At 42.0% G+C, this 22104-nt stretch overlaps 1 protein-coding gene and 1 long non-coding RNA gene across 2 annotated transcripts in view; one reads left to right on the top strand and one right to left on the bottom strand.

Annotated features, from left to right (window-relative positions):
- PCED1B (PC-esterase domain containing 1B) overlaps positions 1–22104 on the top strand; it is a 138329-nt gene that overhangs the window by 86590 nt on the left and 29635 nt on the right. The gene's annotated exons all lie outside the window — the stretch shown is intronic.
- On the bottom strand, positions 8902–11481 carry LOC121038679 (uncharacterized). Its single transcript, XR_005794444.1, has 3 exons — positions 11026–11481; positions 10346–10604; positions 8902–9046 (listed from the first exon to the last, which is right to left on the bottom strand). It is a non-coding gene; the product is annotated as an uncharacterized LOC121038679 (long non-coding RNA).

Genomic DNA, 22104 nt, shown 5'->3' with positions numbered 1-22104 from the left:
ACATAATCCAGTAGAGTTCTGTTGGGAGCAGGGAAAATGGGGAGGAGGGAGTTGAAGAACAAAGCACGTCAAACATCCGACTGCCTGGTACTTATCTACCTGGTGCCTTGTAAGCGCAGGCTGTAGCCAGGATTTTCTCAGGCACGGACGCTGAGGGTCCCTGTTCTGCCTCAGCTTCATGCCTCAAACTACCTGTTTCCACTCCCCTTGACCCTCTTGCAGAGACAGTCCAGTCCGATCCCATAAAGAAAACATTTTCCTGGCTACATTATAAATAACAGGGCCCCTCTCGCTGAATTCAGCGAATCACAAATTATTCAGAGCCACGTACCTACCTTGGGCTAACAACCTTAACTCCCTGAGACTTCTACTTCCTCCCTGTTCCAGTAGACTGCTCATTGGTATACTTCACCCCCTGGTCTTGGCATACATCAGACCTGTTTGCTCTCAGCTCCTCCTCTTCTTGAGCATTTACTTTTTCAGAGCCTTAGCTCATCTGTGTGAATGCGACAATTTTAAAAAGAGATAGGAAAGTCATTCTTGGACACTTTGCAAACCTGAGATGTAATCTTTTTTTTTTTTTTTTTTTTTTTTTATTTTTTTCTAGTGGCTTCCTGTCCTGTCTCATAGCATGTTGGTTAAGTGCATCCTCTCTGGGGTCAGACATGGGCAGGTTCAAATCCTGGGCCTGCCACTAACAGACTGTATTAACTTGGGCAAGTCGCTTGACATTGTTGAGCATTAGTTTCCTCATCTGTAAAATGGGAATTGCAACTAGCTAACGCATCGATTAAATGAGATACTGTCAGTAAAGTTCTGGCAAAGTTTCTGGTATACAGTAAGCCCAAACAAATGACATTTACTGTTATTTATAACACTTCTAACTATATACCTTTATACCTTATTTATAAAGCTATGCAATCTTATATACACTATAACACTTTTAATTATCTTAAAATATCCATTTAACATCCCTGATCCATTTAACATCTCCTATTCTGTATTTTTGATGTTTAATACCTCTACTACTGAATCACAAATTATGGAAAAACTGAATTGCCAGTTGAGTAGAATCTTTCCAGTTTAACATATGGTACTGGCTTTATCTCAGGAATCTGATCTTAGAAATTTAATTTTCTTTTCCTTTTCTTTCTTTGTTTTTTATTTTATTTTTTTTTAACACTGCATTATCCTAGAAGCAAAGTGGCCAAGTGCCCATAATATCTGGGCAGCAAAACCAAGTTCAATGTCAAAGTACTTATTCACTCTGGGGCGCTCATATTATTTGAGTTGGTAAATCAATATTAACTTGCACAGTATGCTCATATCCATGAATTAACTTTGTTCAAAGCTTTTTTCCAAAGGAGCCAAAACCTCATAATTAATTTTATTGGGTCATTATCTAGGGTATTATCATAATTTTTAGATGTGGGTCAGACATTTCTAATGTATGGAAATCCCATTTGGGAATTCAGAAACCTATCTATTTGCTCCTTTTAATATAGGTGTGTCCTGTCGGATGGTTCTTTAAATATTATTGCTCAGGACTCTTTCTTCTTAAAAGCCTCTGGGTTTCAGGGGCACCTGGGTAGCTCCGTAGGTCAAGCGTCTGACTCTTGATTTCGGCTCAGATCATGATCTCACAGTTCACGAGTTCGAGCCCCATGTTGGGCCCTGCGCTAACAGCCGGGAGCCTGCTTGGGATTCTCTCTCCTTCACTCTCTGCCCCTCCCCTACCCCCGTTCTCATTCTCTCTCTCAAACTAAATACATGAATAAACATGTGTAAAAAGCATCCGGGTCTCAAACTCGCTGAAGTCAGGAAAACCTAAGGAAGAGAAGTCAGAGCTATCTGCATGGGATAGCAAGAGGATACTGAGTAAAGAAGGAAATGGAGGAGAGAGAACAAATAAGACCGTCCCCCTGGGGCAGGCTGAGCAGTCCCAGATGGAGCTATCAACTCAGAGAAGCCTGTGGAGAGGCTTAGACTGCATGTTCTCCATGGCCCTGGAGGAGAGGAAAAGGAATACTACTAGGTGGGGGACACCTACCAAACACAAATACTCACAAGTACTCACCCGAGGGCATGTGAGGAAACTCTGTGTCCCTAAGAAAAATTTCCACAAAGACCCTTTAGATTCAACGGAGGGATGACGAACCCCCAAGACCCTGGTAGCGCCCACCTAAATGAGGCACTGAAGGAGATTATATTGTGTGCAGAACCCAAGGTTGTTAGATTTGGTTTCATCCCTGCAGAAACAGGAGGAAAAGATTTCCTTCCATAGGAGACAATTTGGCCAACTGACTACTAACGTGCACACTTCCCCTGTCTTGTCACTGCATGCTCGTCACCCTCGCATTAAATTCTCATGTGCGTGTGGAGCTTCTGCTTCGTGACTGAGTCTAGCTGGAGAGGGAGTGCCAAAGGTGAGGGCAGAGATGATGATTACGTCATCTTTGCCCCGAATGGTGCCTTAGCCCGCCTCAGAGGGGTAGGGGAGGGTGGGACATAGCAACAGGAAACTCAGGGAATGTTTCCAAAAGAATGTTTGAGACTCTAGCTGGGGAATGAGTGCCAGATCCCGACAGAATTATTTCCAGGAGAGAATTTGTAAGATTCTGAGTGAAGGTAAAGGACAGAAGCTACAGGAATACAAAGGACCCCGGATGTAGTCAGATCGGCTTAAAGACTCATGTAAGCCAGTGTAGCAGGGAAAATTAGAGAAATGGCCTTTCTGCGCTCCTCTGCACTAACCCCAGCACCACACTCACACCCTTCTTGCATGAACACTGATATTCTTCGCTCAGGCAGTAGCAGTTGGCAGTGGAAGGTTAAGTCAAATGGCAGCCAGCAGAAAGATATGGTGGACGCCATGTGGTAACTGTCTAACAGACAGGCCTGGGAGCAAATGTGAAGCACTTCTTTGGGGAGTTCCTAAAATAAATAGGAACGGGCTGGTGGCGGGGTTGGGGACATACTAAGTTACCCTTTGAGAAAACGGAGTGGTGCCACAAGAAATTTCATAGGCTGCTGAGGCCTGATAAGATCGCGTTAACACTTCCAAACATTGCAAAGGCAACAGTCAAATAGGCCATAGAGCTCTTGTCAGCATCTCAAAAAATAAAGCGAAGGAGAAAAATAGAAAAAAAATGAAAGCACGTCAAGTGTACCGGGGTCATAGATTTGGTATAAGATTGAACCTCTTCATGCCGAGTGATAGAAAAATGCATTACATTTTTTGCAAAATGTTTACAAAAGCTTGTGAGGCAGGGCGCCTTGGTGGCTCAGTCGGTTAAGCGTTCGACTTCAGCTCAGGTCATGATCTCGTGGTTTGTGAGTTCAAGCCCAGTGTCAGACTCTGTGCTGACAGCTCAGAGCCTGGAGCCTGCTTTAGATTCTGTGTCTCCCTCTCTCTCTCTCTCTGCCCCTCCCCTGCTTGCACTCTGTCTCTGTCTCTCAAGAATAAATAAACACTAAAAAAAAAAAAAAGCTCGTGAGGCAATTGCCTATCATTTTTAGTTTTGACAAGTCAACAAGGCTTAAGGACACAAATTTGGATAAGGATATACTATCTAGATGACACAAATTACAAATGGAACACTGCCATAATTTGCTTTATCAAGTGCCCACTTACCCACCATAAGGTCACAACCACAATTTAGACCCTGACCGCTAATCTCCAGCTTCCCTTCTCCGCTTCTGATCTTCCACATCTCTGAAAGGCTCACAATGTTAGTTAGCCTCAATTAAGAGCAAGAAAATGAGTATGGAGTTTAAACTGGGGTGACCTCTTCTCCGAGATGAAACAAGGGACCTTCAAAGTTCACCAGAACATCTGGCAATGCCAGCTGAGGGAGACATTTCCATAAAGTTTTATTATCAAACACAAGGTTTGTGCTGATGGCAATAATTCATAACCTTAGAGTCAGCACTTTTATTCTTTAACTTAAAGCCTCAATTAGTTGAAATCGGTGGACCATTTTGATGAAATAATATTTCTGGTTAATCGGCCCTTTATAAAAAAAAAAAAGAAAAAAGCCAGTACTCTGTCAGCATCTTTCTAAACACTATAAGCCAACTGCTCCGCGTTAAGAGGCCTGGTTCCCTTCCATAAAACCAATATAGTGTTGATGATTACAGACCTTACAATGCCTCTGCCTTGTAATTCTGAATCTCGCTTCTCATTTTTCCGGGACCATGCATTCGTTCATTTATCAATCAATGTGATAAATATTTACCAAAAGCCCACTATGTGCCAAGTGGTCTTCCAGAGGCACAGAACAAAACAGGCAAAAATCACTTCTGTGGAGATTCGCTTTTAGTACAATGTTCTGTGTATCAAGAATGAAAGGCTGGGCTGACTTAAGTTTTGCTAGTACCTACCCTGGAACTTGATGTTTGATTAATCACTGAGGTCAGCTAGTCTGATGTTACCTCCTGAAAATATATATTTCTAATATATTTAAATATAGTTTCAGGGAGTTGAGTTCTGGCTAGTGAAGGTATTCTCCATTGTATCTCTCTTAATTACAGACAAGGAGAGAGAAAAACCGTGTATAATAGAATGAATGCTGAATCTCTAAAGTCTTTTAAATCTAGAACTGTTTTCACCCCCTCAGTCTAAGTTATCGCCTCTACTAGAAAAAAAAATTTTTTTTTTAAGTAAAACAACTCAATTTTTTTTTTCCACTGCTAAACAGAGGACAGAACATCATCACCAACCATCACAACCCTTCTGCAATCTTAGTCCTGTCAAGGAACATCCTGTAATTTCCTCCCTTCAGAATCAGAACTGAATCCAAGATCAGTGCAGAACCGGGTGCTAATAACAGTCCAGTCCTACTGATAACAGGCTGAGGTCTTCGCAAACCTCTCCAAAGAACAGTTTGATGTAACTTTCAAGTCACAAATGGTTCTGTGTCTCTAAGCAGGCGGGGTTTTTTTTGTTTTTTTTTTTTTGTTTTGTTTTGTTTTTTTCCAGAGTGCTGAACTCAGTTAGAAATCTGAAAACCAGAGAGGGCCAGTGAGGCTTGAAGGTACTCCAGAAAAGAGCAACTAAGATGGCTGAAAGCTTGGGGTGGGGGGTGCTCCTGGTGAAGAGATGCTAGAACTGAATGTATCCCCGCGATTGCTTGGGTAACAGAGGACTCCGAGGAATTCAAAGGCACATAGCAGTGAGGCACTGCAAGCCATCGACCTAAATGCTGAGAGAGCTAAACTTGCACTAATACTACAGGGAGTGCTTTACATGTCTCATCTTGTTTTTAAGCCTTTCAGTAACTCAGGAGGCAGATATTATCGCTATTATTCCCATTGCATGGTTGAGGAAAATGGAGGCTTATGTAACTTGCACAAGGCCACGCAGTTAATAATGGAACAATTGGGATGTAAGCCAAGCGGGCTCCAGAGCCCCAGACCTTAATCGCTACACCATACAGCCTGAAGAGGAGAAACGCCCAGCTGTCCGTAAGATGTAGATAAGTGAAGGCATGTAAACGCGCAAGAATCCAATACTCATCACTCCCAAGATTGTCCACAGAATAGAATGTCTTATTGAGATGAATGAGATTCAGGTCTGCCTGAAAGCTAAAAGCTAAATTAAAATGGCTTTGGGTGTCTCCTTGTTTCTGGAAATGATTTAAAAGATGGTTTTTACACATTTTGCCATCTGGAAAACACAGGTGACATAAAGAAAATTAACATCGAATTACATAACATATGTGATGTCCTTGGAATGTTAAATATCCAATTAGAGAGTGACCTTTTATCCATTAGGGAAAACTGGAGTACTTACAATTCAGGTATCTAGCATTATAATGTCAAGTAAGCGTTCATGTCTTGGTGGTTCCGTACAGGTGAAGGGGTGGGCAGAAAGCACGTAGAAAATGCCTGAACTATCTCTGCTCTGTCTGTCTGAGGGTGAAATTCCTAAATATGTTATATTTTGCTTTAAGGCCTTAGAGAAAAAACCTTAAAGAAATTGGCATGAATCTTTCAAGAAATCTAAGGTGGCAGAAAATGTGCTTGTGTTTCCTGTGAAAAAGTTAATTTGTATGTCGGGGACCTAGAAAATGGGGGCCACTTCAGTGGCCGAGCCCATGTCACAAATCTAAACCTAAGTCAGCCTGTACTTACGGAAAACACCTGTCAAGGAAATTGAGCATACGACAGTTACAGTCCTCCAATCCAGTTTTTGATAGCTTACCTTACCCTAGAAAATATGACCTGCTAGCTTTCCAAAGAAATTCCTGACCTCCTGGACACTTGCAAGAGACAGGCGTGTGCCAGTAAACAACTGAGGGGGAAGGGTTTTGATTTATTATTTGCAGATTCCCACGATACAAATACTCCCACCATGTTGGATTTCAAGCCAACAAGTTGAAAAGCCATCGAGCCCGTGCCAGAGGCTCCAGCAGATTATTGCTCCTAGGCCCTCAAGGCAAGCTCAGCCAACGTTCTTCTTGTCGTAGACTTTTGGATTTCACAAGCAAATATAAAGATTTTTGAAAATTAGAAGAAGAGTAACCCCAAATCTCTTCCTTCCCTTCTCCCTCTCTCCCTCCTTCCTTTGCAAGTGCTAAAAAAAAAAAAAAAAAAAGACAATCTATAATCACCATCATGTCTTTAAAAAAAGGACATTTTAACAACAAAAAGTGAAAACCACATAATTTTAGAATAAAGAACGGCCCTTTAAATTTAAGGAATCTAGGTCAAGAAAATTTTATTACCTTCTTTTTCTAATCTTGTTATTATATACCTGTGGAATTTTGGTAAATTCATTAGGATGTGTTTTGGCTACAAGTGATGAAGAACATGGAAGTGGCTTAAATAATACTTCAGGTCATTTCCTTACATATGAAGAGGTCTAGAGGTTCGTGGTTGCCAACAATCGTTAGTTGTCCTGTGATGCTATCAGATACCTCCCTTACCCCAGCTCTCTTTTCCATTGTCTTTAGCCTATTTACCTTTTTCTCAAGAGTGTAGCTTCATGGTCATTAGATGGCTGCTGTACTTCCAAGAAGATGAAAGGTAAAGGGCATAAGGCCTCGCTGTAAGTTGAATGTTGTCCCCCCAAAAGTTATGATGAAGTCCTAACCCCAGGTACCTGTAAACGTGACCATATTTGGAAACAGTCTTGGCCAATGTAATTAGTTAAGATGAAGTCATGCTGAATTAAGATGGGCTCTAATCCAGTAGCTGGTATCCTTATAAGAGAAAACAGACAGATACCAAGAGTATCTCATGGCATGAGAATACACAGAGAAGTCACAAAGGGACACCTGAAGACAGAGGCAGAAATTGGAGAGATAAAGTGTAAGCCAAGAACATCAGGACTGCTGGCAGCCATTAGGGCTGAAGAAAAGGCAAAGTATTCTTCCTCAGAGCCTTCGGAGGGAGCAATACTTGAGGTCAGATATATAACCTTCAGATCTGTGAGGAAATAATTTATGTTGTTTTAGGCCCAGTTTGTGGTATTTTGTTATAGCAGTCCTAGGAAACCAACACAAGCCTCTTCATCACACAGCCTTGTCTTGGGAAGTCTCCAGATTACTCTTTATAGCCTGTTGGTGAGAACTGGGTCAGATACCCAAACTTAGAAGCATCAACGGCCCAAGGGAAGGAGATTTCCATAACTGGTTTAGATCTATACTGATTCATTCTTGGGCCTGGGGTAGGGTCTGTTCTCCCTGTGATCAAGGGATCTCTCTGCACCACATGAACACATTGGAAGAAAGGGAAATGGCCTTGAGGAAGCAATAGGCAATGACTGTCGTATGCGAAGATGGGTCGTTTTGCCACTTTGCATGTTAGACATGCTGCCCTATTTACCAGCGTTTGAGATTCACCCCCAAACAGATCTTTACATTCTCCAGAATCACTCAGAAATTTAGGTTAAGGATCAAGGTAGGTAGTTCCAGGGTAAGAAGTTAGAAAGGTGAGGGTATCTGAGAGGTAGTGTCCACAGGGTGAAACCATGGGATCTCATCTAAAACTAAGAGAGAAATTATGGAAGCAGCCCCAGTACCCATCGATAGATGAATGGATAAAGAAGATGTGGAATATCTTTAGCCATGATAGAATATTATTTAGGCATCAAAAAGAATAAAATCTTGCCATTTGCAATGACATGGATGGAGCTAGAGAGAATAAGTCAGTCAGAAGAAGACAAAAACCATATGATCTCACTCATATGTGGAATTTAAGAAACAAAACAAATAAGCATAGGGGGAGAAAAGAGACAGAGAGGCAAGGCAAAAAATAGACTCTTAACTACAGAGAACAAACTGACAGTTACCAGAAAGGAAGCGGGTGCAGGGATGGGTGAAATAGGTGAGGGGGATGAAGGAGTGCACTTGTGATGAGCACAGGGTGAGGTATGGAATCGTTGAATCCCTATATTGTGCGCCTGAAACTAATATAACACTGTATGTTAACTCACCTGGAATTGAAATTAAAAACTTAATTTAAAAAAAGTTTTACTTGGGGTGCCTGGGTGTCTCAGTTGGTTAAGCGTCCAACTCTTATTTATTTATTTATTTTTGAGAGAGCGGGGAAGGACAGAGAGTGAGTCAGGGAGGGGCAGAGAGAGAGGGAGACACAGAATCTGAGGCAGGCTCCACGCTCTGAGCTGTTAGCACAGAGCCTGACACGGGGCTTGACCCCACGCAAGGTGAGATCATGAACCAAGTTGAAGTTGGATGCCTAACCAACTGAGCCATCAGACGCCCCAAGCATCCGACTCTTTATTTTGGCTGAGGTCACGGTCTCACAGTTCATGAGATCGAGCCCCACATGGGGCTCTGCACTGACAGTGCGGAGCCTGCTTTCGATTCTGTCTCTTCCTCTCTCTCTCTCTCTCTCTCTCCCTGCCCCTTCCCCGCTCATGTTCACTCTCATTGCTCTCTCTCTCAAACAAATAAACATTTTAAAAAGTTTTACTTAGACAGCTAATAATAACTGAATTAGGTAACAAACCTTTGCAAGAATACTTACTAAAATGGAGGTGGGGTATATCAAACTCCACATTCAGTATGACCTAGCATTTCTTAGTTAAAAAAAAAATGGGAAGAAAACAGCAAAATGTTAATAATGATTATCCCTGGGGAGTGAGATTTTTTTTATATTGTTGTAATTTTCTGTTATATTTTTCTGTATTTTTAAACTTTTCTACAGTGAGCATGGATAATAATGATATTTAACATTTTCAAATGAACATATGCTAAGCATTGTACTTGAATTTTTTTTTCATTTCATCTTCCAATTCTTTGCAGTGGGCACTATTGTTATCCCCATTGTACAGATGAGAAAACTGAAGTATGGAGCCATCAGTTAAATAAAAAAAAAAAAAAAAAAAGGAGAGAAAACCAAGAGAGAGATGGTAAATGAGAGAAAATGAAGTGTCAGGAAACTGGAAATCCAAGGAAGGTGAAATGACCTGGTGCAGATGAAAACCCCCCATCCTTACTCCAAGGGAATTACTACCCTCGTTTAACTATAGCAGCAACATATAGTAAGGCATGCGTCTTTAATCTTCACTCAGTAACAGGCTTAAACAGTTAAACCCGGCACCAAGTGATAAAAGCATCAGTGTTGTTAAACGTTTTTTTTTTTTTCAGAGCTAAAACAGAGACTAAATGTGCTCATGAATTTAGCTCTAAGGACCAGAGGTGATAGAGTAGCTGTCCAAGCATTCCATCCAGTAGGCAACTCCCAGATCTACACATTCTGGAATTCCTCTCAAACATTAAATCCATTGAGTGCATATCTGGGAACTATAGACATTGTCTGGAGGCCACGTCTTGTAGAGGCTGTTACACTTCCTTGGGGCCCCTGGGTGGCTTGGTCGGTTAAGCGTCCAACTTCGGCTCAGGTCATGATCTCGCGGTCCGTGAATTCGAGCCCCATGTAGGGCTCTGTGCTGACAGCTCGGAGCCTGGACCCTGCTTCGGATTCTGTGTGTCTCTCTCTCTCTGCCCCTCCCCTACTCATGCTCTGTCTTTCTCTCTCTCTCAAAAACACATAAACAATAAAAAATTTAAATAAAAAAAAAGATAATTACACTTCCACTGGGATCTTCCGATGTGTGCCAGCCAAGCCCCATTCTGCCACATCTACTCCCTGGACCTGGCCTTTACTCCAACCGCTCCAAAGATAGGGTTCCAAGAGGCCAACTGATCTATCTGTCTTTTCCCGACCACACCAGTTCTTTGACCATGGCTGCTTTATTCCCACAGTTTGCTCTGCCTGGGAGCACCTCCTCCTTCTTGGTGACCCCTCTGTTCCCCAGACATACATGTGTCGTAGCACTAAGGCAGAGTATGGCGTTGTTACGTGTCTGTCTCACCTTACTGAAGACTTTGGAGGCAGTCGCCATGCCTCAGTTATCTTTGTATTCCCAGCATCTAACACAGTTGACGGTCTATGTGAGATCATGGACCAAGATGGATGGATGGATGGATGGACGGATGGATAAGTAATTAAAGGTTAATCCCAAGGGAAGCAGATCATGTTGTAAATTCCTCAGCTGGGTTCAGTGATGTTCCCACACAGAAGCCTTAAGTCACAAGAATCCAACAAGGGTGTTGGCCACAGGTCTTCCCAGTCTGTGGAAAAGTAAGAGATACACACAGTGAGCATTGGGCAAAAGTCCTTTGAGGTAGTCTGATTTATTTTTACCAAATTCAATGCTCAGTTGTGGCGATCTGTTTTTTAAATCTTCTTTTTAATGTTTACTTTTTTAATTTTTTTCATGTTTTATTTATTTTTGAGACAGAGAGAGACAGAGCATGAGCAGGGGAGGGTCAGAGAGAGGGAGAGACAGAATCTGAAGCAGGCTCCAGGCTCTGAGCTGTCAGCACAGAGCCGGATGCAGGGCTCAAACTCACGGACCGCGAGATCATGACCTGAGCCGAAGTCGGACGCTCAACCGACTGAGCCACCCGGGCGCCCCAATGTGGTGGTCTGTTTTTAATGTGTAAATTCTGCTTTCCTAAGACATTGAGAGGGACCTGCACAATTACTTACCTCGTTTCAAGTCCAAACCTCTCCGAGTTCAGGACTTCCTTTTGTGAAATGTGCAGCTGAGCAGTTAGCGGTCAGAACTGAGAGCGGCAGAGCCCTGCAGATGTGAACGTGAAATGGAAGCTTTCATCATCCAAAGGGAGATGTGAGACGTCAGCTGTAGCCGTCGGCCACACGGCGGTGGCGGGGCGGGCAGGGGGCGAAGGGAGTTTGGACGAAAGTGAAAAGCTCAGGGGCTGTCAGAAACACACTCATTTTACATGGTCTCCCTAAAAACAGGCCTGTTGCTGGCAAATGAAATGTTTCCAGCCCCAGTTAAACAATTGCTGGGTTTAGCTGCTAGACTCATGTAGCTTCTTCCTGGGAAATAGCTCTGCATTGCATTTTGCCCTGTTTTCCTTTCTTCCATTTATTAGGTCACTGTGAACTTTCTCTCCATGTTTCCTCACAGTACCAGAGTCTACGGGGGGGGGGGGGGGGGGAGGGAGTGCCTTCACCTGTCTTGAGACCTCCCACTGTTCCTCATGATTGACCTCACCGAGCTACTTTTTTTTTAATTTCCTTATACCTTATATTCCGATCGTTTTTATCTTCTCTTTTTTCTTCCATCCTTTGTTTCCTACCTGAATCTGGAAGTGACTTTACGAAGTGATCTAAGCAGAACACATGCATCGTTTTCAGACCTTGAGAGGATCCACACTACTTCATGGGATGCCTTTGTGTGAACTGGAAGAAGGCATTCCTTCTGGGCCGATGCAGCCCCACAGTAAGGTACAGGTTTAGTGAGCAGAGAAGCAGACTGATTTCAGGACCAACTCTATTGTGCCATGAACAACCTGCCCAACTGAACAGGTGCAGTCCTGTTCAGAAATGAACAGTCCGTAATCTTCCTTAAATTGTTATTGTGACCATTCTTCTCATAACAAAGATATTCTTCTTTAAAGTCCTTTTAATGGATGAGTGACCTCGAACACACATTTATTTCTTCAATCTTTGGTAGTTTACAGGTCCTCGAGTGGTGTTGAGGCTACACAGTGGCTTTCTGCTGCCCTAGCATCAGGTGCAAACACCATGGACTTAGCCATCCCTTTCTAGCGCTGTATCGCCATCGCACATATTGTCTTCATTTCAGCAAACAACTGATGAGCAGGGACGCTGAGTCAGACTCTAAAAGCCAGCCATCTTTTGTTTCTCTCCAGCCTGGCATTTTCCCTTCAACTAACCTCATGACGAAATGGGAGTCCTTGAAATTTCCAAACAGAAAGTTCCCCGAGATGTTTGGCAAGCCCTCCGCATAACTCTCTGCCGCTCCAGGCCTGAGAGCCACAGAAGAGAGCTCTTGGGTTGGCTCCTCCAGTCCCAGCTGGCACTTGTCTCAGCCGTTCCCCACCCACATACCCACTTCAACACAATGTGCTCAGAAAGGTGCTTGAAGTGCACAGACTGGTTCAATGTCATTTGCAGGAATCTCCGAAACTCCACACAGAAACACAATGACAAGACCTCAGGCACACAGTATTTTGTTTCAGAACAATATTGTCATACGCATGAGTTCGTGTAATCTTGAGTTGGACTTCTCGCCCAACAAGCAGAAACGCCGAAACTCAGATTATCGAAAGCTGTCTATCCCAGCCTGTCCTTTTCTGTGGTTCAGGTTGGTTCATGAGAAGGCACGAGCGAGAGCCCTGCTCCATGGGGTCCCATTCTCTGGGTCTCAGTCTCCAAAATGGGTGCAGATGTCCCCCCAGTTCCATTTGTTCTGACCCACTTCTTCCTCGCCCTGAACCCCGAGCCTGTGGCCTCGACACCTTCCCTCTGGCTCCTTTTCTTCCTTCCAGCTCCCTGCAGGCTAAGGGTGATAGGCTTTCTCTCAATGCCCTTCAACTTCTTCAACTAGAAACCTTTAGGTCTCCACCAGTTTCCAAGGCAAATCTTTATGAGCCGCCACCTAAATCCTGAGGCTGGCATGCAGGATTCATTCACACAGAACCTTTATCTCTTTGAAACAACAGTTACATTAACTGATGCCTATTCCTGTCTGTATGATAGCCACGGCATTCTGTGCTTTATGCGTATTCTCCCATCTCATTCTTACAACAAACACGTAAGGGGGCTACGAAGAGTATGCCCATTTACAAATGAGGAAGCTGAGGCTGAATTTAAGCCGCTTTCCCAAAAGGACCTAGCTGGCTTCACAGCCATGTGCTGTCTGTGTTCAGACTCGCTTTACCTCCTTATCTTCTGATAAAAGTCTGCTGGAAATCCCCAGGTTTCTCCTTAATGCCATACCCCAGCATTACCATTCAACGATCTACCAGATCTCAGGGGGGCGCCTTCCCCAAACCTTCAGCCTGCGCTTCCCCAGACAAACTAGCATGTTCACAGCCCAAGGCATCTACCTTACTCTCATCCTAGGCAACGTGGAGGAAGCCACATTTTCATTACAACCCAGAAGAAGAAATACTCACCCCCAGGCCTGCAGCTCTCCACCAACGACGTGGAAATATTCGGGGCCCCTGGATGGCTCAGTTGGTTAGGCGTCTGACTTCGGCTCAGGTCATGATCTCACAGTTTGTGGGTTCGAGCCCCACGTCAGGCTCTGCACTGACAGCTCAGAGCTTGGAACCTGCTATGGATTCTGTGTCTTCCTCTCTCTCTGCCCCTCCCCTGCTTGTGCTCTGTCTCTCTCGCTTTTAAAAATAAAGAAACATTTAAAAAAAAAAAAAAGACGTGAAAATATTCATCATCTAGTCTTTGCCCTAAGGCAGAAGTTTTCAGCCCTGGATGCACATTAGAATCACAGGAAGCTTTCCTACAGCATGGATCCTTGGGTTCCCAGGCCCAGGGCAACTGATGCAGGATCTCTGGGGGTGGGGCCTGGGTGCAGGTGGATTTTTCATTTGTTTGTTTTTACTACCACGTGATTCTAATGAGAACCCTACATGCCCTTCTCTTTGTGATCCATATTCATTACATTTTCCTTTTTTAAAGTTTATTTATTTTGACAGAGAGACAAAGTGTGAGTCAGAGAGGGGCAGAGAGAGAGAGAGAGAGAGAGAGAGAGGGTATCCCAAGAAGGCTCAGCACTGTCAGTGCAGAGCCTGAGGTGGGGCTCAAACCCACAAACCGTGAGATTGTGACCTGAGCCAAAGTCAGACACTTAACAAACTGAGCCACCCAGGCGCCCCTCATTACCATTTTCTACAGCTGACTCAGAACCATCAGTTGATATATGGGGCACCTAGCACTTGCCAAAGAGGTGACAGTTCGCTCTCCATATCTCCTCATTAGCTCCTGACCAATAGAACATCCATTCGCTCTGTCTCCTCCTGTGAATATATCCAATCTATCTAATATCATTGTGGAATGTCTATCCATTGTTATAGAACTACTGTTTTCTCATTGCATATGGATTTGCTTTACTTAAACAAACTGATAACTATCTCAAAGATGTAGACTATGCTTTATAATCTTTGCTTCTTTCCACAGGGCCTGCAAATAGCTTCGAAACCACAATAGACAGTAAATGAATGATGATGATAAGAAAACCTATTCTTTTTGCTTTCATTTCCCTTTGATATGAAAGGCAATTAAATAGGCTACAGGGAACAGGGTGTTTAGAGGCTGAAATAAGAGAAATATGTAGCCTGGACAAAACCAGAAGATGTCCAGGAAGCAGATACAGATAAAGGCTCAGAGAGGTTAAGTAATTGGCTCAACTGTGCACAGAAAGTAAAAAGTGGGGTCCGTTTTGCAACCAGGCATTAGACTGTCCCTATTCTGTGTTGGCATCACCATCCATCCAGTTGTCCAAACCACTTCGGAAACCCGTGTTAAGTTAACCGGACAAGGAGGCCATTAGATTGAAATAGCTTTAATGCCATGGCAACCTGTGTAAGCAAACTAAAATCTAAGCCCGTAAATGCCTCAAGATTACAAAGCTGAAACCTAAGGGTAACCAATCACAACCGGCCAACTAGGCTTTAAGCTAGAGCCAATCAATGACTTCCTTGCTTTACTTTCACCTTTTCTCTACAAAGAAAGTCTCTCTGGGAGCTCCTGTTGGTGGAATTCTCCTGACCACTTCTGACTTGGTGCTACCCCATCAGAACTGGTTTTTTGCTCAAATAAACTCTGAACAATTTTAATATGTCTCAGTTTATCTTCTAACACTGGGAACCATTCTCTACAATACTTCTCTGGCCATGACTCTTGTACCCTCCTCCAATTCCGCTCGCCATTTGGTTCATCAGTTTGCCCCCACCCCTCTCGATCACCACCCTAATTCAGATTACTGCCTTCGCACGCCCAGATTACCCCGGTAGCCAGAGTCGAAGATTTGGAATATGGGCTGACCTCCAAAACAAAAAGATTAAACATTGGGAATGACTTTTATAAACTGTGAGCATTTCTTCTAATCTCTTTTAGAGACACAGACCTACTTCCGTACATGTAGTCCTGAATGGCTTAAATCATGGTCCACTGGGAAGTTACAATTGTCTTTTCACCCACTGACATAAATTTTGGTGTGAGGGTCAGCGCACCTGCTCTAGACCTATGAATCCCATTGAGGCAACCAGATAGTCTCCGAGATTCTAGTCTTGTTCGCTGATTGCATTTCACCAGTGTATTTCATTGTCCGCCATTTAGGACCTAACTGTGATGACTGCATTTGGTGTCTTGAGTTGTGGTTGCTTTTAACCCATTTCATTCCTCGGTTTCTCCGTGGCTGGGGCCTTGTGTTGCTCTTGACCTCGCTAACCTGAATTCCCGGGTTTCCTGCCTACCTATCACTGAATAAATATCCCATGCCGTGATACTGAAGTGGTTTTTTTTTGCTGTACTTTGCCACCTGTAGGGGCATTTGGTCAGGCTGCCTTAAGACCTCTCTGCACCACTAACTGCCTGCCCTTTGCTGCCAGCGTCCTTCAGATAACTTTCTCTATTGCCCCTCAAACAGATCTGCCTCCCCGCTGCCTTCCTCATCTCAGAGGTGGGTCTTCTTACAAGCGTGGGAACTAGTTTAGACCCATAAGTGTCCCTTTGATATCTACTTATTGCAAACACAAGAGAAACTTCTTCAGGGCAAAGGGAGCTGGTCATTTTTGGCAGAGTGCTCAGGCTGTTTCAACAATGAAGCTTCTCTGAATATTACGGTCTCCTGCTCTTCTGGGAACCATGGGAACAAAGTACTCTAGTTAATATTCTCAGCTGACCTGCCAAGAAGGAAGGTCACACCGGTAGGAGTTCCATATACTATTTAAAGAACAGACGTTCCTTAGATGGGAGAACAGCGATATATGGCCAGGATTTTAATGAGGCAGGGAAAGGCGGGATGTGGCAAAATGAGATAGCGAATGAAAATTCCCTTCGACCTTCACGCTGGCCATTTATTCTGTTTTGTGATTCCATTTAAACTTATTGTCTTCAGGGGCGCCTGGGTGGCGCAGTCGGTTAAGCGTCCGACTTCAGCCAGGTCACGATCTCGCTGTCCGTGAGTTCGAGCCCCGCGTCAGGCTCTGGGCTGATGGCTCGGAGCCTGGAGCCTGTTTCCGATTCTGTGTCTCCCTCTCTCTCTGCCCCTCCCCCGTTCATGCTCTGTCTCTCTCTGTCCCAAAAATAAATAAAAACATTGAAAAAAAAATTAAAAAATAAAATAAAATAAACTTATTGTCTTCATTGGGAGTATTGTGCATTATTAGCATTATATATTTAACCTGTTCTATGAAGAAATGTGTACTTGTATGAGATAAAAGAAGCCTGCTTTAGTCTTTGGGAATTAGTCTTCAGGAGTATTCGTAAAAGTTGGAGCTGTGCCTCAAGAGAGAAAATGAGGATGATGAGGATATGAAATGATCTCTCTCCGTATTCATTGTTTACATTTCAATTCTGTCTCGTAATTGGTGGCTATAAGGTTATTCCTTTCCCTCTACCTATGCTTCTTCCTCTCTGATGGTCTTTCTAAATTCATTTAGAGGCAGAAAATCCCCCCAAAAAACTACATGGTCGTAGGTAGAGGAGAGTTGAGCATTATACTAGAGGTGTAGTTCTTGTAAGCAACACGATGCAGTGAGAGTCAGAAAGACGATTGCTCAGGGCAGCTCAGTCCAGTGTAATATCAGACATGGAGGCGAGTCAGGCAGATGAAAGAAAGTGGTACCTGAGTCCGTCCGAGTTGTCTCACCCACTTTTCCTATTCTCCACGTCTTCAACTTCCATTCACTTTTTTGCGTGTGTCGTTAAATACTTATTATACGCTTTACTATACTCATGCAAATAGCGTTCATAATTTAATATTGAGTGCACTATGATTACTATTAAATTTCCTTATCATTTGCTTGTTCCCTGTAGTTAATAATTGTCTTAAAAAAAAAAAACTTCTTCAATTTCTTTCCCCATTACACTTCTTCCCACACCTTCCAATATTCTATCAGACCGGTTTTCCACAAGATTAGTCAAACCAGGGAATGTATCAATTCCAGTTCCAAAATAAATGAATTCTTTTAAGTTTGCAAGGAAATTTGAAAATCCTGCCATTTTTGAAATGGAGTCTGTACGAGTGTCTTTTTTTAAAAATATGCAAGGGGCGCCTGGGTGGCTCAGTCAGTTAAGCGTCCAACTTCGGCTCAGGTCGACTTCGGCTCAGGTCATGATCTCACAGTTCGTGGGTTCGAGCCCCGCGTCGGGCTCTGTGCTGACAGCTCAGAGCCTGAAACCTGCTTCACATTCTGTGTCTCCCTCTCTCTCTGCCCCTTCCCTGCTCATGCTCTGTCTCAAAAATAAATAAACATTAAAAAAATTTTTTTTAAATAAATAAAAAAAATTAAAAATATGCAAACCACAAAAAATATAGGTAGAGCAGGCCATCTGCAAGTGGGAGCACTTCATTAGGGGTCAGTAGAGCTCAGGGGCTAAGTTTCTGGCATCAGAGTGCCGCTCTTTAAATCCTGGCTCTGCCCACCTGAAACAAGTTACTCACCTGTTTGTGCCTCAGTTTCCTCATCCATAAAATGGAGATAATAGTACCTACCACAAGGATTATTTCAAGTTTAACTTAAATAATGTATGTAAGTCTCTTTATAGGATGCCTGACACATAGTAAATTATCAGCACATGTGAGGTATTATCTACCACAGTAACAAAGGAAGAAAGTTAAACAAAATCAAGACTTTATTTAAAGTTTATGCATGTATATCTGAGACTAATATAATTCTGTACATTAATTATACTGGAATTAAAATGAATGAATGAATGTCGACAAAAAATCCACATCTAACATCATACTTAACGGAAACTAGATGTGTTCTCCTGAAGATTAGAAATAAGGCAAGGATATCCCCTCTTACCACTCCTTTTCAATATTGCACTGGAAGTCCTAAGTAATGCAATAAGATTTTTTATCAAGGAAATAAAAGTTATACAGACTAAGAAGGAAAAAATAAGCTGTGTTTGCTTACAAATAACATGACTCTCTGTGTAGAAAATCCCACAGAATCAACAAAAAACTTCTTGTGATAATAGCAAGGTTGCAAGATATAAGTTAATATACCAAAGTGATTGCTTTCCTAATACCAGCAATGAACATTTGGAATTTGACATTTAAAACACAACACCATTTATATTAGTACTGACAAGAAAATAAAAATCCAATGATAAATTTTAAAACAAATGTGCAAGATCTATATGATGAAAACCACAACACTCTGATGAAAGAAATCAATGATCTAAGTAAATGGGGGAGGTGCTGCATGGATAAGAAGACTCAATATTATCGAGATATCACTTCTTTCTAATTCGATGAGCAGATTCAACTCAAACCTAATAAAAATCCCAGCAAGTTATGTTTTGGCTATCAACAAATTGATTCTAAAGTTTATATGGAGATGAAAAACACCCAGAATAGACAACCTAATAATAATAATAATAAAAAGAAGAAATTCAGAGGAGTGACACTATCTGACTTTAATTCTTTCTATAAAGCTGTAGTGATGCGGTATTGGTGAAAAAACAGACCAATAGATTGATGGAACAAAATAAAGAACCCAGAAATAGACCCCCATAAATATAATCAACTTCTCTTTGACACAGGAGCAAAGGCAATTCAGTAAAATAAGGATAGTCTTTGCAATAAATGTTGTTGAAACAATGTACATCCACATGGGAAAAGAAAAAAAAGAATTGACACAAAAATTAGCCTTTCACAAAAATTAACTCAAAACGGATCACAGACCTAAAGATACTAAACAATAAAACTCTTAGAAGATAAAATAGGAGAAAACCTAGGTGACTTTGCATCTGGCGACGAGTTTTTAGATTCAGTATCGAAAGCATAATCCATGAAAGAAAGATCCGTAAGTGGGACTTCATTAAAATTACAAACTTCCGCTCTACAAAAGACACAGTTAAGAGAATGAAAAGACAAGCCACAGACTAGGAGAAAATATTTATGAAACACACAGGTGATTAAGAACTTACATCCACAAGGTACAAAGAACTCTCAAAAGTCAATAATAAGAAAACACCCTAAGTTTTAAAATGAGCAAAGGATCTGAACCTCACCAAAGAAGATATAGATGCCAAATAAGCATGGGAAAAGATGCTCAACACTACATTTCATTAGGGAGCTGCAAACTAAAACAAAAATGGCACACCTATTAGAATGGCCAAAATCCAAAAACAATTACGACACCACATGCTGGTGAGGACGTACAGCAACGGGAACTCTTCAGGGCGTGTGGGAAGGCAAAAGAGTACAGCCACTGAAGACAGTTTGGCAGTTTCTTACAAAGCTAAGAGTTCTGCCAAATCTCTATTTTGTTTTTTTGTTTTTGAATGTAAAAGGCATATTGCTAAGTGAAAGGCCAACCAGGAAGGAAAGGCTATATATCCTGTGTGATTCCAACCATAGACATTCTGGAAAAGGCAGACTAAGGAGACAATAGAAAAAGCAGTGGTTGCCAAGGTTTCTGGGGGAAGAGAGGGTGAGCAGGTGAAGCAAAGAGGATTTTTAGGGCAGTGAAACTTTTCCCAATGATGCTCTAATGGTGGATACAGGATGATATGTGACGCCATGAAACATGGTGGATACAAATGAACATTTGTCCGAACCCATAGAATGTACAACACAGAGGGAACCCTGATGCAAACTAAGAACTTTGGTTAAATGATGTATCAACATTGATTCATCAATTGTAACAAATGTGCTACACTAATGCAAAATGTAGTAATAAGGGAAACTTTGGAGGTAGAAGAGGAATATGTATAGGAACGTGTACTTTCTTATTCAATTTTGCTATAAACCTGAAACTGATCTAAAAATAGCCTATTAGTCAAGATACATTTTATATATATCATTTATGTATAGTGATACAACATGTTTCACCTAGGACACTTCAAAATTACTTTTATATTGCAATATCCACTGTGAGGATGAAATCTATTCTCCACTCAAATATACATTGGCACTTATACATTTATATATACAATTTGCGTGTGTGTGTGTGTGTGTGTGTGTGTGTGTGCCCTGCTTTAAAACCTTTATTTCCTTCTCAGTGCCCTCTACAAAACAATCCATATTCACTCCTATGCTTATAGAATCTGGCACGGTGCCTAGTTCATAGCAGATACCCATTAATATTTGCTAACTCAATGTTTGTTGAATGATATGTCGAATATTGGATATAGATGGCTATGGATGCACTAAACTGTGCTATCATGTATCACCTACATATTTCTCCATCTTATTTATAAGGTTATACTGACAGCCATTTCCAACTGCCTTGCTGATATCAGGACACAATGTACCTATAGCATTCCCCTGGTATATCTAATCTCAGCTTAGCTTGTTAGAGTAGGTAGAAAAATAATAAGGACAGGTAAACAGTAAAGGATATATGACATATGGATTAAAAGGCAGAGTTGCTCATTTAAATTCTATTTCTCCAGTTTCTTAAAAACAAAATAGAGAATTGCTGGAAGTTATTTGGAAGGCTTTTTAAACTTCTCGGTAGTATGGTTATTAATACTGCCCTAACAGTATTACTATTCTTACAAATTACATACATATACTATTATATCTATTATTATTGTTCCTTAACAAAGAAAACACGTACTCTTAAGTTCATCTTTGAGTAAACCCGAACTTCCATCTGAAACTGGGCCATGGAGCTCTGCCCAATTTTGAAGAAATATTAAAAAACATTTGGATCAACTACAATATCAATATACCAGTGTTACAAATATCTGATTATCTATATTCATTGTAAGCACCACAAACAAAATAAAAACTATACCTAGAAGATACTTATGAAGCATTCAGGCTTTGAGAACCTGATTTCAAGGATCCACAAAGACAAAGAAATGAGCATTCATTAAAAACTCCATACTTCACAGAAAGGTTGAAATCTGGGATGCCTGGGTGGCTCAGTTCGTTAAGTGTCAGACTTTAGCTCATGGCACGATCTCGCAGTTCATGAGTTCAAGCCCTGCATTGGGTTCTGTGCTGTCAGAGCAGAGCCTGCTTGGGATTCTCTCTCTCCCCTCTCTCTGTCCCTCCCCCACTTGTGCTGTCTCTCTCAAAATAAATAAACAAGCACACTTGAAAAAAAAAGGGGGGGGGGAGGGGAGTTAACATTTTCCACGGCAGGGAGTTACTGCTCTAAGGCACCTTCTCAGCTTCCTTTCTTGGGTTTGTAAGACTCCGAAATTGTGCCAAAGTTGCCTATCAAGAAATGTTGCTACACTGCAGAAGCACGTGAGTTTCCAGGCTAGGCAGACTGGATGTTGCCTGGGAAACCGTTACTGGCTGCTGCTACAGCTAGAAGGGAAAATGTCTGTTCCCGAGGCAAGAATGGCATCAGAATTCTCTCTGGCCCTTCTGTCGTTTCTGCAATCCTCATGGCTTATCTGTCCCCTGTCCACAGCTCCCATTTGACCTGATTTTGTGTGATTCCTGATTCCCCGGTTGTTTGCTTGAATTTGACTCTCTCACTCTCTAGACAGAAGTAAAAACCTAATGATTGCAAAGCTGTTTGGTTACCTACATGGTGTATTTATTTATTTATTTATTTATTTTGACCGATG

The sequence above is a fragment of the Herpailurus yagouaroundi genome, unplaced genomic scaffold, assembly GCF_014898765.1.
Source record: "Herpailurus yagouaroundi ecotype Mexico unplaced genomic scaffold, PumYag 166, whole genome shotgun sequence".
In the NCBI taxonomy this organism is placed as follows: Eukaryota; Metazoa; Chordata; class Mammalia; order Carnivora; family Felidae; genus Herpailurus; species Herpailurus yagouaroundi.
The sequence above is the reverse complement of the archived record's forward strand: the minus strand, read 5'-3'. Positions and strand labels throughout refer to the sequence as shown.